Genomic DNA, 16,467 nt, shown 5'->3' with positions numbered 1-16,467 from the left:
GAATTTAGACAATTTGCTGAATTCCTTCGTCTAAGTCAATGAAAATTTTGATTGTTCGAAAACTACTCCAAAATTAATAAATGGTGCAAGTGAATTTTTAATATGATACTATTTGAAAGAATGTTAATTGGGCTTGTATGCATCAAAAGTTTTATTATCCAAAAGATTGAAATTAATTGGAATTAATTTTTTTTCTAGTTGCTTGAGCTTGTGCTTATCTCAAAAATTTATTTATTTATTTTTATCATTTTTCTTTACCAGTTTGTACTTCTTTTTGTTTTTTTTTTTTGATTGACACACTATTTTAAATTTGATACTTGTGGCTTATTTGCACTTTTCCTCATTGCTAGAACACATGCTGTTGATGTGACAAGGAAATTCATAGTTTAGTAATTGATAAAAAAAAAATGTTCATAGAGGGGGTTTGAACCAAAAACCTAAAGCCTTAAACAAACATATATAAGAACCATTAGCTTTAGTAATTGCATTGTTTAGTTTTTTTTATATATATATAATAAAGAGGATAAAAGCATAATTTATTCCATTTACTAATGCTAAATTATATAATAGAATAAAACCAAATAAATAATAACTTTCCTTTGATGGAATAAATGTGCAATATTAATCTGGAGGTTTTTCAATATATAGATAATAGAAAATATGAAAATAAAATATCTAGATAAAGACAAATATTTTATTAATTATATTTTACATTTAATAGTATAATTAGTGAAAAAAAATTTTAGAGAAGGATTTTTTCATTACAAATTTTCTGTTTGGTATAATTAGAGAGCAAACTTTCTTTGTGTAAATTTCTTCACTATTCATATTATAATTATTTAATTAAGAAATCTATAAAATGAATATTCTTATTTGATAAGATAATAATTTTTTTTATTAATTATATAATTAAATTAAATTTATCCTTAACTTTTTGGGGGAATAATTATTTATTATTTTCCTATACAATATGTTTTTATTGTTATTATGTTCTAATTCATAATTTGTCCCTAAAGAAACAAATCATTCAATTGGATTTAAATGAGTTTCTTTATCTTGTGTTGTGTGCGTGGTGAGTTAAGGTCGGAATGTTATAGAAAAAGAGCAAATCTCCCACAACATGATGAATTGAGGTTTAATTCTTTATATTGAGATGTCACATTTTGTATCCAATAATGTTTCAAACGGAATTGTATACGAAAAATATACTTGAAAAAAATGGAAAATATCTTATGTTTTTCATTCCTTTTTTAGTATTATTAAATTGATTAATTTGATCCAAATTTTATATCTAAGATTCATCTATAAAATACAAGAAAAGAAAAGAAAAATATGACATATACAAGTTAGAGATATCTCCAATCCCTTCAATACGGGAAGACTTCCACTAACTTAGCAAGTGTATATCAAGTATTCTTTTAACTTCTTTTAGGTTTTACACAAATAATCTCAACATGAGATTAAAGCAACTCAAGTATTTTTTTTTTTCTTACAAAATCTCCACGCTCTTTACAAGGTATGGCGTATAGATGCTTAATCCACAAGGGTGAGAATATTACAACAAAAAAAGTTCACTTATATACTCATGGTGTGTTTGGATGGGGAATTTATATAGGGTAATTCATATATTTGAAGAATTTCAAATTCCTTGAGGTGAAATTCTTTGTTTGGATGGTGAATTTACAAAGAATTTGAAATCCAAACATTTTTAAAATTCCTTAAAATAGTAGAATTTCAAATTCTCCCAAAAAAGCAAGAATTTGAAATTTCTCATATTTATTTTTCTTATTTCACCTATATATTTTATCTTATCTCTTCATTCTTTTAATTATTGATTATTCAAAAATATTTTTAAAATTATTAAATATTATCTAATATTAATTTTAAAATTATTAAATATTTAAAAATGGATCAATATTTATTTTTATAAAATATAATTTAAAAATCTCAACATATAAATATGTTTTTAAAATTAATTTTACTATGATGGAATCAAATTATCATATTCAACCTAATAATTTAAAATTTAAGAAATTTGAATTGACTTATCCAAACAAAATATTTTAAGAATGATAGAAATTGAAATCGAAGTAATTCAAATGCTAAGAATTTAAAATTTCTTGAATTTGTAAAATTTCTCATCTAAACACACTATCAAGGTTTCTATAATGAATTTGAGAGATCTTCCAATGATAGATAAACATGAATTCTCTTAAAATAAAATTGTTATATAATTATAAAAAAAAAATAAAAAAGATGAATATGTTGATAGTAATACCTTGTTTTTCATAAAATATAAGATAAACATTTTATTAATAATTTTTGGAATTTTATTTTATCAATAGAGGTTGTTAAATATTTATTTAATTATTTAATATATTTTGGAATATAATATAAAGTGTTTTGTTAAATGTTTTAATTAATTTAAATGAGAGGAAGAAAATTTATAACTATAGTTAATTCTTTTAACTGTGAGGTTAAATGGAGGTTAAGATTTTGAAAAGAAGGGTTTCTGATCAATTGTTACACTTTTTTTTTTGTGCACGCATTCACGCTTCAGAGCTTGAAGAATAGGAGTAAGAAGGAAATCACCCTAGAGTTGTGTATCCATTGTCTAGTGCTTATCAAGATAAAAGAGAGTGAGAAACCTTATTTTGGGTGTGGGTTTGCATGTTGGATAGTGGGATTGACCCTCAATCCTATGTATATTGTATATATGTTTATGCATGAGGGGTTTTCTCAAATGTTTGCCTCTTGTTCTTTTTACACATTCCTAATGATATGAATTGTTTGAATGATTAATTAATTATAGGTTTTAGATTGTAATTGTATGATTTGAAGTCTTTGTGGGTCCCCATGGCAAACCCTAAGGGAATACATTGATAATTGTATGAGGAGATTACTTGAGTATGTAATTGTATACATGAATTGTGTTGTTTAAATGTTTATTACATGATTTGCAATGTTTTTACCGATTAGATGTTCTTTCTTTTTTTTATGAATTATGGTGATTAGACGAGTTTTGGGGTCCCAAGAGTCAAAAATATCGTGATCAGGTTCTGTCACGGGTGTGACTAGTGAGTCATGGGCATGATTGACGAGTCATGGATCTGACCGGTGAGTCATGGTCATGACTATTGAATTTTGACCCTTTGGATTTCACCGAGCTAGTCACAGGTATGACCGATTAGTAACAAGCCTGATCAACGTCATAGTTGTGATCCATGAGTCACGGTTGTGACTCATGCTAATGCAAATGTTTCTCATTCTTTTCTCTTTTTTTTTTCTTCTTTTTTGACCTTTATTACTTGAGATAAGTCATATTTATCATTTTTAGATGTAATATATGATATTTGTGTATGCATCATGTATGAATTGGATGATGTATTACCTTGTGATCTTGGTACTACCTTTTACTAATGATTAACTAATGTATTTGGGAATGTACATGAGATCTATGATGTGATTTGAGGAATATGTGTTATGTGAAATGAGATCATGTGAATATGATGTGATTTGAGGAATATGTGTTATGTTAAGTGAGATCATGTGAATATATATGTATAAAAGTGTTTTTAAGGGTACAATATGGAATACACCATCAGGGAAGATCCCTTGTGTAAAAGCCTGGAAAACAACCTTGGGAATAATTCGATTCAGAAGTCTTAGTCCTACTTTTGTGAGCATAGGATGTATCTTGCACAATTTAGTCATCTCGACCAAACCTTGATACTGTGTCCTTCTAGTGAAAGTGCACAAAGGGTTTGACGCAACATGTACTCCTAGACTACTCTACATGTATTGCTAGCGATAATGCACAAGTGTGATGTGTGAGTTTTACTGGCGCCACATGCATGATAACATGTAGTCCATGTCTATTGCATATGCATTATAATCTCACTTTCTTTTATGTTGTTTTCCCTTGGTTGTTATACCGGTGACCATCAATATGCAGGTAAAGATATTGGTAATGAGACTTAGGCATCAGTGTTGGATTTTGCTTTGATAGAACATGTGACATCGAGGTGTATCTAGGATTAGATTAGAATGTTGTTCTGTTGAATTATTTTGGAAAATATTAGTTTTATTTCCTTGCAATTTTATTGGTTATTTTATTTTGGTTAGTTAAAAATGTGATACTTTCTACTTGAATGAGTTTGGTTTTATTTAAAAGAGATGATGCTATTTAGTTATATTTCATTAATTATATATTATGACATATAGGGTAAAGGGTGTCACATTAATCAATATTTCCAAAATTTTAACATTCTTCTTAATATATATATGTGTGTGTGTGTATAGGCACAAAAGAGAAATGTTGGAAGATGTGCAACAAGTTCATCATCCAATAAGGATAATATGGTATAAACATCTAAATCCATTATTGTTGATGAAAACTAAATGTAGAACAAATTCACTTAAAATAAGGTATAATAATGGGTAGTACTTGTTTTTAAACTCGTGTTTGAAAAAATTCTGAAGTTAGATGAAAAACACATAGAAGGGGGGTTGAATATGTGTGTGTATGTGAACAAAGGAATTTCTAACATCTTTTCGCGATAAGACTCTCTTTCTTCCAGTAAAATAATATTAGCGAAAGCTGAACAGAAACTACCTAGTGTTGGTTTAACAAAATCATTTTCAGTCTGGGATTTTCATCGTTTGTTTAGATAAAATGCTCTTTTAAATGAAAACCGTTCTTTAAGGTCACAATTTAAACAAGTATGGTTTTCTTCTGAAGATGTTTTAATAGACGATTATCATTGGACAAAATTTTTGATAATTAAGATCAATCAGACAAAGTGCGTCTAAAACATTAAAGCATGGTGCAAGTATTTTTATAATGGTTCACTCATATTGAGTTACGTCCAGTCTCCTTCAAATGAAGGGTTCCACTAGATAACCATGAAGTACTAGTATTGTTTGTTCAGGCTCGTAGTGAGTATTATAGACCACCCAGGTCACGACCACTCCTGGTCAGCCAACTTCACTTATTGGACCTAGTATTCTTTAATCAGCCTCTTCAGGCTCGCGGTGAGTATTATAGACCGTCTGGGTCACGATCACTCCTGGTCCCAAGTATTCTCAACCACTTCTGGCTCGTCTGCTTCACTCGTAGATGCTAGTATTCTTAAACCACTTCTGGTTGCCCGAGTATTCTCAACCACTCCTGGTTCGTCAACCTCACTTGCTGATGCTAGTATTCTTTGCTCAACCACTTTTGGCTCTCAGTGAGTATTATTGACCAACTCATAGCCCGCCAGCTTCACTCACTAGCGCTAGTATTCTTTGATCAGCCACTTCTGGCTCCTAGTGAGTATTCTCAACCAACTCTTGGCCCGTTGACTTTACTTATCAACGCTAGTATTCTTTACTCAGCCACTTCTGGCTTGCAATGAGTATTCTTTGACAAGCCTCTTCAGGCTTTACAAGTATTCTTTTCCTAGCCTCTTCAGGCTTTACAAGTATTCTTTTCCTAGCCTCTTCAGGCTTTACAAATATCAACTAGACAGGTTTGGTTTGAGTTTTTGGGTTACTCTCATAGAGAGGATACATAGGTTTCTGCACTCACTAAGGTATACAACCTTAGTTTTTACAACGATTGAGTGTATGGTTTACTCTCACAAAGAGGATACATAAGTTGAATACACTCATTAAGGTTTTGTTCTTGAGATGCACATGCTTGGAACTCCTTAGTTTACAGAGATGAATACCCTGTGGTACATTTGACTCTATACGCTCTACCTCTGGTTTCATTATTTCGTGGGCTTGATATTACTTTGTTAGGGATGCAAGACCAATGGCCAGCCTAAAAAGCCAACCTTCTGAGGTTGGAGGCAGTGATATATATATATATATATATATATATATATATATATATATATATATATATATAAATATATATATTGTCTTGTAGAATCTTCCCGTTGCAAGTGTCCGTTGAAACAAGTATAGTCGTTCATGACTAGTTCAATCTTCTCATTTAATGCTTGAGTTTTTGCATTAAATGTTGGTTCTTGTGATAGACCTTTCATGAAGTATTCTTTACCTTGGTAGCAGCAGTGTCTAAATTTAGCAGAGACCTAGGAACCTTTTTGTCCTTTTCTAGTCACATAGCTGTAGAGTGTTGTCCTTATCTGAAAAAAGTAATTTACTTTTTCTAACACATGCATGCTCTTGCTTTTGCATGCTTTTCTTCTTCTTCTTCCTTCTGATCACGCATTTTACGTTGAGAGCTTTTGTGTGATCGTAGACGATGCCTTGATTTTTCCTTTTTGAGACTTGATTCTTCATATGGTTTTATGGTAGTCTTCGTCTTCGTCTAGTAGTCCATGTGCGTCTCAAGCCTTGACTTTCTTTTGAGCATTATTTATTAATGCTTTGACTTTCTTTGGTTTGGTCAATTTGTATATGAACAGACTTTCATTTTCGTCTGAAATGCTTATTAGTCTGTACTGTTCTTCGTCTAATTTTATTGACTTCCGTTTTGTTTGACCAACTTTCTTCTGAGTTCTTTTGCTTTGACTCGTATTTGTTTGATGCTTGAAGGTTTGTTTTAACTTGTCTATACGTAGCTTTCGTCTGTCGTCTTGTATCATCTGATGCATATGCTTGTTCTTCATTTTGCCTGTAATTATATTTTTCTGAAACACTGGCACACTTGTTAGAAATAACAATATGTATTATATTTGTCATATTCAAAATCTCACTTGGAGTTGTTGCGTCTTCTTTTGACTTAACAAATTCTCGTACACGTCTCCATACTCACACAGATAACAATTTTAATCCTTGCCCTTGAATCCACTAAGTACATATATACCACCATACTTGCATGCGCTATGTGCACTTTACTTATAAAATCAATAAATCAATTAAAAATTTATTATAACTAAATTAAAAATTCACTCATTAATTAATTGTCTAAACATAACTTTAAATCATTAAAACATAACTCAACTCAAAATAAAAAAACATAACAAAGATAAGGTCCTAAGCATTTAACATTGTAATTAATAGGATTGAAAGTTAGCAGTCAACTAGGCCAAACTTTGTTGTATTTCAATCTAATATGTCTTATTTACGTATCATATACCTTTATTAAGGTCTGACTTGACTTGTTTAAAAGTCTCTACCTAACTTGAAAGTCTATTTACATAACTTGTTATATATAAGACCTATAAACAAATCTATAGACCAAAGTAGGCCAACAAGCCTTGTTTATCACCTAAATTACTATTATTGTTTTTTTGTATACGTTGGTTGCACCAAGGTTAAAACCTAGAACCTTTGGTATACAACCCCAACTCCCTCACAAGATCGACCTAATAGTTATTCTTTATTTTTTGTAAAGACAAATAATAATAATAATAATAATAATAATAATAATAATAATAATAATAATAATAATAATAATAATAAAAGTAACAAGTTTTTATATTAAAGAAAAAATGACCTTCCCTATAAATACAAGTTTTAAAATTCACCATTAAAAATCATAGATATACATAAAGAAATTTTAGAAATTCACAATCAGTATTTGAAACAACCATTTTCACATAAACTAAAAAAAATAAAAAATGGAAGGTAACACAAATCCATAAATATGAAAAAGGTTAGTGAGTTTGCAACATGAGCCATCATTCATATAAAAATAACAATTTTAAAATTTTAAATTAAATTACTTTTGTTAAGAAACTTATTATTAGCAATTATAATATTAAATATAAATGTTATATATATATATATATATATATATATATATATATATATATATATATCATTATCATGAGATTTTGTGTAAATGCTTATCACTTAAGTTCAAATATTATTTTGATCTAATAATACCTAAAAAAAAAGTTAATCATGACAAAGATTAACTATCTAAAATAATTATTAAAAAGACCAATAAAAGATACAACAACTCCAATTGAATAAATACAGTAGTGTATGCAGGTGACAATGTAGATACAATAGTACCTGTACCCATACTCGTACCCACCCCCATTTCCATTGATTTTGCGAGTAAATCCCTGTCTTGTGCCCAATCCCTATTATACGAGTTCTTACACTCTCCATTGAAGGTATTGTTGAGAGGATGGGACAACTTGAGGGCTCCTAAAGAATGTTTTTAGTTTTGATGATGTATTGTATAAATTTTTCTTAAGCCTATAAAAAGGATATTGTATTAATTGTAATAGATATAGGCATATGTGTGTTTGTTTATAATTGATGATGATGATGAATGCTTAATTCAAGAACTAATCAAGCTTTTAAGAAACCAAAAATTTGATTACTTAGTATTTTCATGTATAAACATAAAGTATTAGATTATCATGCAAAAGGTAATTTACTACCAAGTGTTTAAACATAGAAATATGTATTGATTCAAATAAGAGTTTTCAAGGTAACATTGTTAATCAATTACCATTCAGGGTAATAGATTACCAAGTCTGTTACTTGAAAAAGGATATTCAAACATCCTCTGTGTTAATCTATTACTAGAGCTGGTAATAGATTAAGACAAAACCTCTTGCTTGAGAAAAGGCTAAAGAATAAAAAATTTCATCGGGATAATCGATTACCACAATCAGTAATCCGTTACCACAGAATGAAATACATTTTTGGCTTTTGAAAAGCTCGAGATAATCAATTATCATATCCCGTAATAGATTAAACTGATAGTTTATGTTTTGAATTTAGGTTTTAGAGGAGCTAGTAATCAATTACCATATCAGGAAATATATTACTTTTGTTATGATTCTTTATAATTGAATTACGCCTTGCATCTTTAAGTAACTATCTTTTATGAAATTAAAAGTTTTTTTTTTGGAAAATTACATTAGAGAAAAAGAATACTTTCAGAAACAAGAATCAAAGGCTGATCAAAAAAATATTTTCTCAAATACTAGAAGTGCAAAGATTGAACATATGTTCTTGAAAGAAGAAATTCAAAAAGTGAGTTCAATTATGAAAGTCCAACGTTTACAAAAAATAGGTGATATCTTTCTAATCTTTTAATATGTATTTTTTTGTATGGTGTATCTCTTGAGATAGGGTGTCTCAATAAGAGATCTTGAAATCTTGAGATTTGTCAATTAATTCTTATGGGGTGCAAAAATTTGTCTGAATTTTAGTCTTGTAGAGTTAAGATTGATGTGTGTCAGCATTCTTGTAATATTGTGTGTGCATAGTATTTGTAAACAATATTATAATGAATTATCTTTGATTTAGTGAGGTGTTAAATCAGAGGAAACTAGATGTAGGCCAAATGGATGGTTGAACCAGTATAAGTTTCTGTGTTCTTTATCTTCTTACCCTATATCTCTTGAATAATCTTGTCATAAATCTGATTAAAGAATTCAAAGATTTATGAGATATATTATTTCAATTACCACACATACTTTGAATACTATTTTTGTAATTGAAATTGACTAAGAAAATAGTAATATAAAAACAACCTTGATTACAAGTGACTGATTAACTGCGTTAACATTGAAATTTTGATATACTGGTTTGTACCTTGTAACGCCCTTCAATTACCACATCATACTAGGAGAAAGGAACAACTCTACTACAATTTGTAACGCCCTTCAGATTTGACATCTCAACGACTGCACTACTTGAAACACTACATGGTAACACTTCACTCAACACCTTATTGATTAGAATCCTTTATCAATCATAATTCTTCGTTGGTAACCCTTTTAGAGATGTTTGATTGCCTTAGGACAACGATTGGTCTGCATTGGAGGTTCATACACACATGTATCCACATTGATATGATACTATCTACATTGGGCTTAAATCCTCATGGATTTTCTTTTGGTTCTCACCCAAAAGGTTTTATGCCAATGGAGACATTTTTGTGCTCATAAATCCACCTCCCTCTTATCGTTCTAATGATTTAAGACTTTGTTTATAGCTCCAACAATCATCATCTTCAATCGTACAACTTTTGGATAATTTTCATTCTAGTGTTAGGGATGCTACAAGTCTACTAGCCTTAGGATCAATGATTGTTGTGCATTCGGGTTCACACATACATGTTTTCACATTGGTATGATATAATCCACTTTGAGCCTAAATCTTCATACATTTTCTTTTGGTCATCACTCAAAAGACATCATGCCAATGGTGATTAATATGTGCTTATAAGATCACGTCCTTCGTATTTTTATAAAGATGCGAGAATTTATTTGTACATCCAATAAGTGTCATTCTTAATTGTGAAACTACCAAACCTTTTTCAACTATTCAAGAGAGTTCTATTGGCTTTTGAGCAAAACGTTCTATTGAAAAATATTTTCAGTTGGGAGATGTCACTGTAACAAATCTCTATTGGGTAGCTTCAGGCTTAATGAACACATTATAGTGAATGTTTTCTTTTAAAATAAATATTTTTTTGTTAAACGTGGATCGTGAAATTTCTCATAAAGGGTCATGCCTAAGTTTTTGGACCCAATTGAATGGGCGTGTAAGTTGTGGATTTTCAAGGGAATCCCAACCTAGTGCTGGAATGGTGTATTGGATTTGGAAAAAAGAGGCATGCTAATTTCAATTGAGGAATAGTATATTCAAAATTATGTTGTGTTAAGCTAATTTAAATGCGTTTTGTTTATACCCATGTAGTAACATGTCGGGTCAGTACACTTTAGAGTGGGCTGAGTCTTTTGGGAATTATTTGGAGTGGTTCCATTATGATTCTATTGTGGTTAAGTATGTCCTATGTGTGTTTACTTTTACATTATATAGGTTGGGTGTTATTGATCTTAGTATGGTGGGTAGACTTTCACATTTCGTTGATGGTGCTCAAATAGCACGAGCCATTGAGATGGTGATAACTATTACGACTCAACAACATAATGTTATGGATCAACTATAAGCAAATTCTATGTAAAAACAAGCTATGGTGGCCCAATATCAACAAGATGTCTTAACCTGGATGGAGATGAACAAGGAAAAACCTAAGTCAACTAGGGTGGTTATTCCTTTGAAGTATATGGGAATGGCTAAGTTTAGAAAGGGTGATCCAACCCAACTCAAGGGACACTCTAATCTAGAAGTTGTTAATCATTGGATCAATGTGATGGAGAAAACTCTTTAGGGATGCATGCCATGAGGATAAAAATGTAATTTATAAGGTATACATCATGACTGGTGAAGTAGAGCATTAGTGGGAGGTGTGATGTTGATGATGGTGGCCCATTATGAAGCCTTCTCTTAGGAAAGTTTCATGGGACTTTTCCTTGATAGATGTTTTTTTTTCCAAATAGTGCCAAGAATGCTAAAGAGGTAGATATTTCGAGGTTGAATTACAAGATTATGATAGTGCATGAGTAATGGGTCAAGTTTGAGCATCTGATTTGTTACTACTATAACAATCTGTCAGGTTACTGCACTTGATACAATTCAGTTAAAGTGCAACAAAAAATACAAATATTAACTAATCTAGGATTAACATGCAAACAAGTCTTGGATATTAATGCAACATTTGTGTGTGTGTTTGTATGTGTGTGTATAATCACACACTAGAAAAATAAGCTATATCAAAACAACTTCACCACAAAACACCATCATCTACAAGCTCATAATCCACCTAATCCTAACTAGGAAGCGAGGTGGGAATAATAAAAAGGACTCCCATCCTCCAATACATCCCTGGGTATGAGTGGGTGAGGGGGGATGTTGGCAAGTTTGAGAGTAAGCTCTCATCCCCATCGTTAATTGATTCACTGCGTAATGAGTTGTCCGTTTGTGCCTCCTCGGTGGCTGATCTCATCAAGGTCGAGTACTGCCAACCTGGCAAACACGTGTTCTTGTCGAGTTCCTCTCCCTTCTTCTACATGTACCGATGTTTCTTCAAGGATCTCGGTATTTCTGTACCCTTTACTCCATTTGAGTGTGCCTTCCTCAGTCATATTAATGCAGCCCCAAGCCAACATCATCCGAACAATTGGGATTTTCTCCGAGCTTTCCAAGTTCAGTGCTCGGTTCTGGGGATAGAGGTTTCGCTGGCCAAGTTCATGCATTTTTACCAATTGAAGTTGGGGGATCCCCTTCTAGGTTGGTTATCCTTGAGTGGTAGTAAGGAAGGAGGATTGTTTTCACTGTTCTACCTTTCTTATAAAATCTTCAAGGAATATTATTTTAAGATTTGCCCCTGGGATACCAATGTGGCGTCTGAGCATCTTTTCCATTTGAATGGGGAGCCAAAGTTTCCCTTTTTTGGCAGCAAAATCTGGTTAGGTTTGCTGGTTCTGCTAGTTTCATTTTGTTCATCGTGGATGAGGAGGACATAGAGAAGTTGTAATCTCTTCCTCGACCCTTGGACAGTAGGAGTGTCCTATCCCTTCCTTGTTCAAAGAATAAGGAGAAAAACCTGGAAAGTGAGTATGGCCGATGTGCTTCCCTTCACTGTGGTTGGCTTGGAATGTTTATAACAGTGCCATTTTGTTTTATTTGCAGATCTGATGTGTAAAAGCAAGTGGCACGAGTTGAAGGCCAAGTTTAACACCGCAACATAGGAGATTCCTGATCCTGAGGAGGAGCAGAGTAGCCTCCGACCCCTCCATAAGCGGAAGAAGAAGTCTCCTAAGGTTGAAGAGGAGATAATGGCCAAGGTTGTCACCGAGGGGACTTGGGGGGAGGCATCGACCTCACCATGAGTCCTCCTCCGAGTCTGGCCACGAAGGTGCACGTAGAGGATAATCAGCAAGGGGTACCCTTCTCGACATCGTTGGTCCAAGAGGTACTATTTTTTTGTCTTGTGAGTTTTTTTTTTTGTTTGCTTGCTTAGTTTTATGTTGCTAAGTTACTCTTGCTTGGCAGGAACCAACTTCTATTGATCTGACTACTTTGGTCGAGGTCTACCATGGTGGTGCTTCATCTGTTGTTCCTCTAACAAGTTCAACAACTCGGACCCGCTGTATCCACGAGAGGTTCAACACAAGTCATCCTTTGGCCCGATTGGACCATGTTAGTATGTCCCCTGATGTTCGCTCCCTCTGGAATCCTAACCTTACGGCAAAGAGCTTTTATCAGGAAGACCCAGCCTTTATTGCAGATAAAGCTATGATTGAGAAGGTTGGTCCGATTGAGGGTCTTAACTCTGCTGAGGTCTTTCTAGAGAGATCCATTGCTATAGTGGATCATTGGAAGATGAAGTGGCAGAGGAATTTGGCTAACCTTGAGAGGGCCGAGAAGGAGGGGGCCGAGATGGGCGAGGTGAGGAATGTTGAGCTTAGGGGAGCCTGAACTTGATGAGATCAAGATTATCTCTGAAGCTTAAAAGAGTTTTGATTATCACAAAATGTGTGTCAAGGACAACAACAAACAACAACAACTTAGAAGACAAAAACAAAGTCAAAGAAAGTGCTATGTAATAAGGATTAGTATATAAATTGTTTTGAATGAGTTTATTTGTTGTGTGTGCTGTGTGCATAAGCTAAATCTATATCTAAACTGATTAGAGAGTGTATGATGATGAGTTAAAGGGACTAAAAAGTTATTTTGAGAATTAAAACGAAGTTTTGAAAACTAACTCAAAATAATCGATTATCCTTAAATATAATCGATTATTCCAGCAACAGGCAAAATGGGATGCCTTGCTGCAATAATCGATTATTTGCAAAATAATCGATTATCCCAGAAATAACTCTCTGGAATAATCGATTATCCAACAAAATAATCGATTATATTGTTCTTGGTTGGTTTCCAGAAAACCTGAAGAACAAAATAATCGATTATTCTTTAAAATAATCGATTATCTGGGTCTGAAATTTATATAAATAGTTTGAACTTTTTGAAACTTCAGACAAGAGTTGGAATTGAGAATCAAATTTAGAAAAGCGTTTTTATGGAGTCTTTGTGACCATCTTGGAGAGTTTTCTTTGTGAATCCAAGAAGAAAAATGTTTGTGAAAAACTTTGAGAAAGGATCATCATCATCACCACATTCTTGAAAGGGGAAGATTAAGATTTGCTTCTGAATTCCAGGTGAATTCGTTCCTTAATTCTTTGTGAATACTTGTAAAATCTTGAGAAGGGTTTCTCAAGTGGCAAGGATTCTTGTAGTGGGTTTCTACAAGGGGTGCTTTCTTGGGGTCAAGAAAGTGGTTATCTTGAGTGTTGAAGTATATGCATGTGTGGTATGCTTGTAAACCTTCTTCATTAAGATAGTGGAACAAATCTTGATCAGGTTCTGATTGAGGACTGGATGTAGGTCACATGTGCAGTGGCTGAACTAGGATAAAAGACTTGTGCAATCTTCTTCTACCTTTATCTTTTACTTTGAGTAATATCTTGATTGTACATTAAAGAAGATGATTCTTGATTAGCATGTGTGTGTGAATATTGGTGGTTTAAACTGAATTAAAGCATTACATTTGAACCTCATTATTTTGTAATCAATAAGGCATATAGAATTCATTCTTCTATAACAAGTCTTTAAAGAAACTTCATTGAAAATTCAGTCTTAGAAATGTTTAAGTGAAATAAAGATCCAAAATACTCTGAAATTTTTAAAGGGTCATAGAATCCAATTCACCCCCCCTTGGATTTTTCCATTCTTTTCTAACAAGGAAGGATTTGGAAAAAACCAAGAAGTCCTTTTTTGCTACTGTCAAGGCGAATGAGGCTTACGCCACCAAATTCGGAGATTTGCTTGCCAAGGTGAAGGCCACTGAGCTGGAGGTTGAGGACTCGAGGACCCAAGTTCGTCTGCGTGAGGAGCAGATCAAGGTGTTGGAGGAGAAATTGAAGGCGGCCGAGGAGAGGCGCCAGATTGACGAGGAGCTTCTTACTGCCAATGCCAAGGAAATTACTGACCTGAAGATGGATTCAGAGGTGCTGAGTGCGGCCAAAGTAGGTGCGGAGAAAGAGCTCTTGGACACTCAGCGCCAAATTGTTGTTGAGCACAAGAGAGGTTTCTTCAAGGAAGCTTGGCAGATGAAGGTAATAGCCCTTGAGGTTGATATTTCCTTGCTCAACATTGATAAAGATGTTCGCGATGGCCAGTTGGTGGATGAGGACAACCTTTCTGACGGGACAAGCGAAGGGAGCTTGTAGATTTTTCTGATTTGAATTATTTATGTATTTTGTTGAACTATGTGGCCATTGTGTGTTTTTCTTGTATGCCAGTTTGGACATCATGTTACCTTTTGGTAAAGTATTTGCATTTACTCTGCATATTTTCCATTTGACTATCTTGTCGACGTATTGCTTATAGTTAGCCTTTTTTCGACATTTTGTGTTTAGTATTTAGGAAGAAGGTTCGAATTCGACCTTGGCGTCAAGGTTCAAACTTGACCTTGGCGATGTAATTTTTATTTGAAGGTTCAAACTCGACCTTTGCCTTAAGGTTCGAACTCGTCCTTGACGTCAAGGTTTGGACTCGACCTTGGCAATGTAATCTGTATTTGAAGGTTCGAACTCGGCCTTGGCACTATAATTTTTATTTGAAGGTTCGAACTCGACCTTTGCCTTAAGGTTCAAACTCGACCTTGGCACTGTAATTTTTATTTGAAGGTTCAAACTTGACCTTTACCTTAAACCTCGAACTCGACCTTGGCAACGTAATTTTTATTTGAAGGTTCGAACTCGACGTTTGCCTTAAGGTTCAAACTCAACCTTGGCACTGTAATTTTTATTTGAAGGTTCGAACTCGACCTTGGCATCAAGGTTCGAACTCGACCTTGGCATCAAGGTTCGAACTCGACCTTGGCAACGTAATTACGATTAATATACCAATATCGGAAATATATGAGAATGGAGTTGCTTTGTTGATTATTTCTGAGGTGTATCTCGTTAAAACCTTCCTCGGCCAAAAACCCTTTTCTTTTTCTTTAGTGGAAAAAAGGTTGAGGAGGAAAAAAAGTACATCACCGAAATTTACAATTTAAAAGAAATAAAATTTGAGGTGGGTGGCGTTCCAAGTTCTTCGGTGACCCTTAATGGTCCTTCCCAATTAGCTGCGAATTTCCCCTCGGAGGGGTATTTTCTTGCTTCCCCCCGTAATCGCCAGACAAGGTCGCCAGCTCTAAATGTTCGTGGCTTGACCTTCGTGTTATATCTCCTAGAGGCTCAGAGTTTGCAAGCTTCTTCTCTGATTCGAGCATTTTCCCTAACTTTGTCAATCAGATCGAGGTTGGTCGTCATTTCTTCATTGTTTTGTTCTTTACTAAAGATAATTCGTCGATGAGACGTTTCTCCAACCTCGACTGGAATCATGGCGTCGGAGCCATATGTCAACCTGTAGGGTGTTTCTTGTGTTGTTGATTGTGGGGTACAGTGGTACGCCTAGAGAATGCTTGGTAGTTCTTCCACCATTGTCTCTTAGCTCGTCCCAACCTTTTCTTCAGTTCTTGGAGTATTACTTTGTTCGCGGCCTCAGCTTGGTCGTTCGTTTGTGAGTGTTCAACTGAGGTGACTTGGTGCTTGATGCCAAGTTCCTAGAGGAAGCTTTCGAAGC

This window comes from Cajanus cajan, chromosome 7, assembly GCF_000230855.2.
Source record: "Cajanus cajan strain Asha chromosome 7, NIPB_CcT2T_4, whole genome shotgun sequence".
NCBI lineage: Eukaryota > Viridiplantae > Streptophyta > Magnoliopsida > Fabales > Fabaceae > Cajanus > Cajanus cajan.
Note: the sequence above shows the minus strand (reverse complement) of the source record.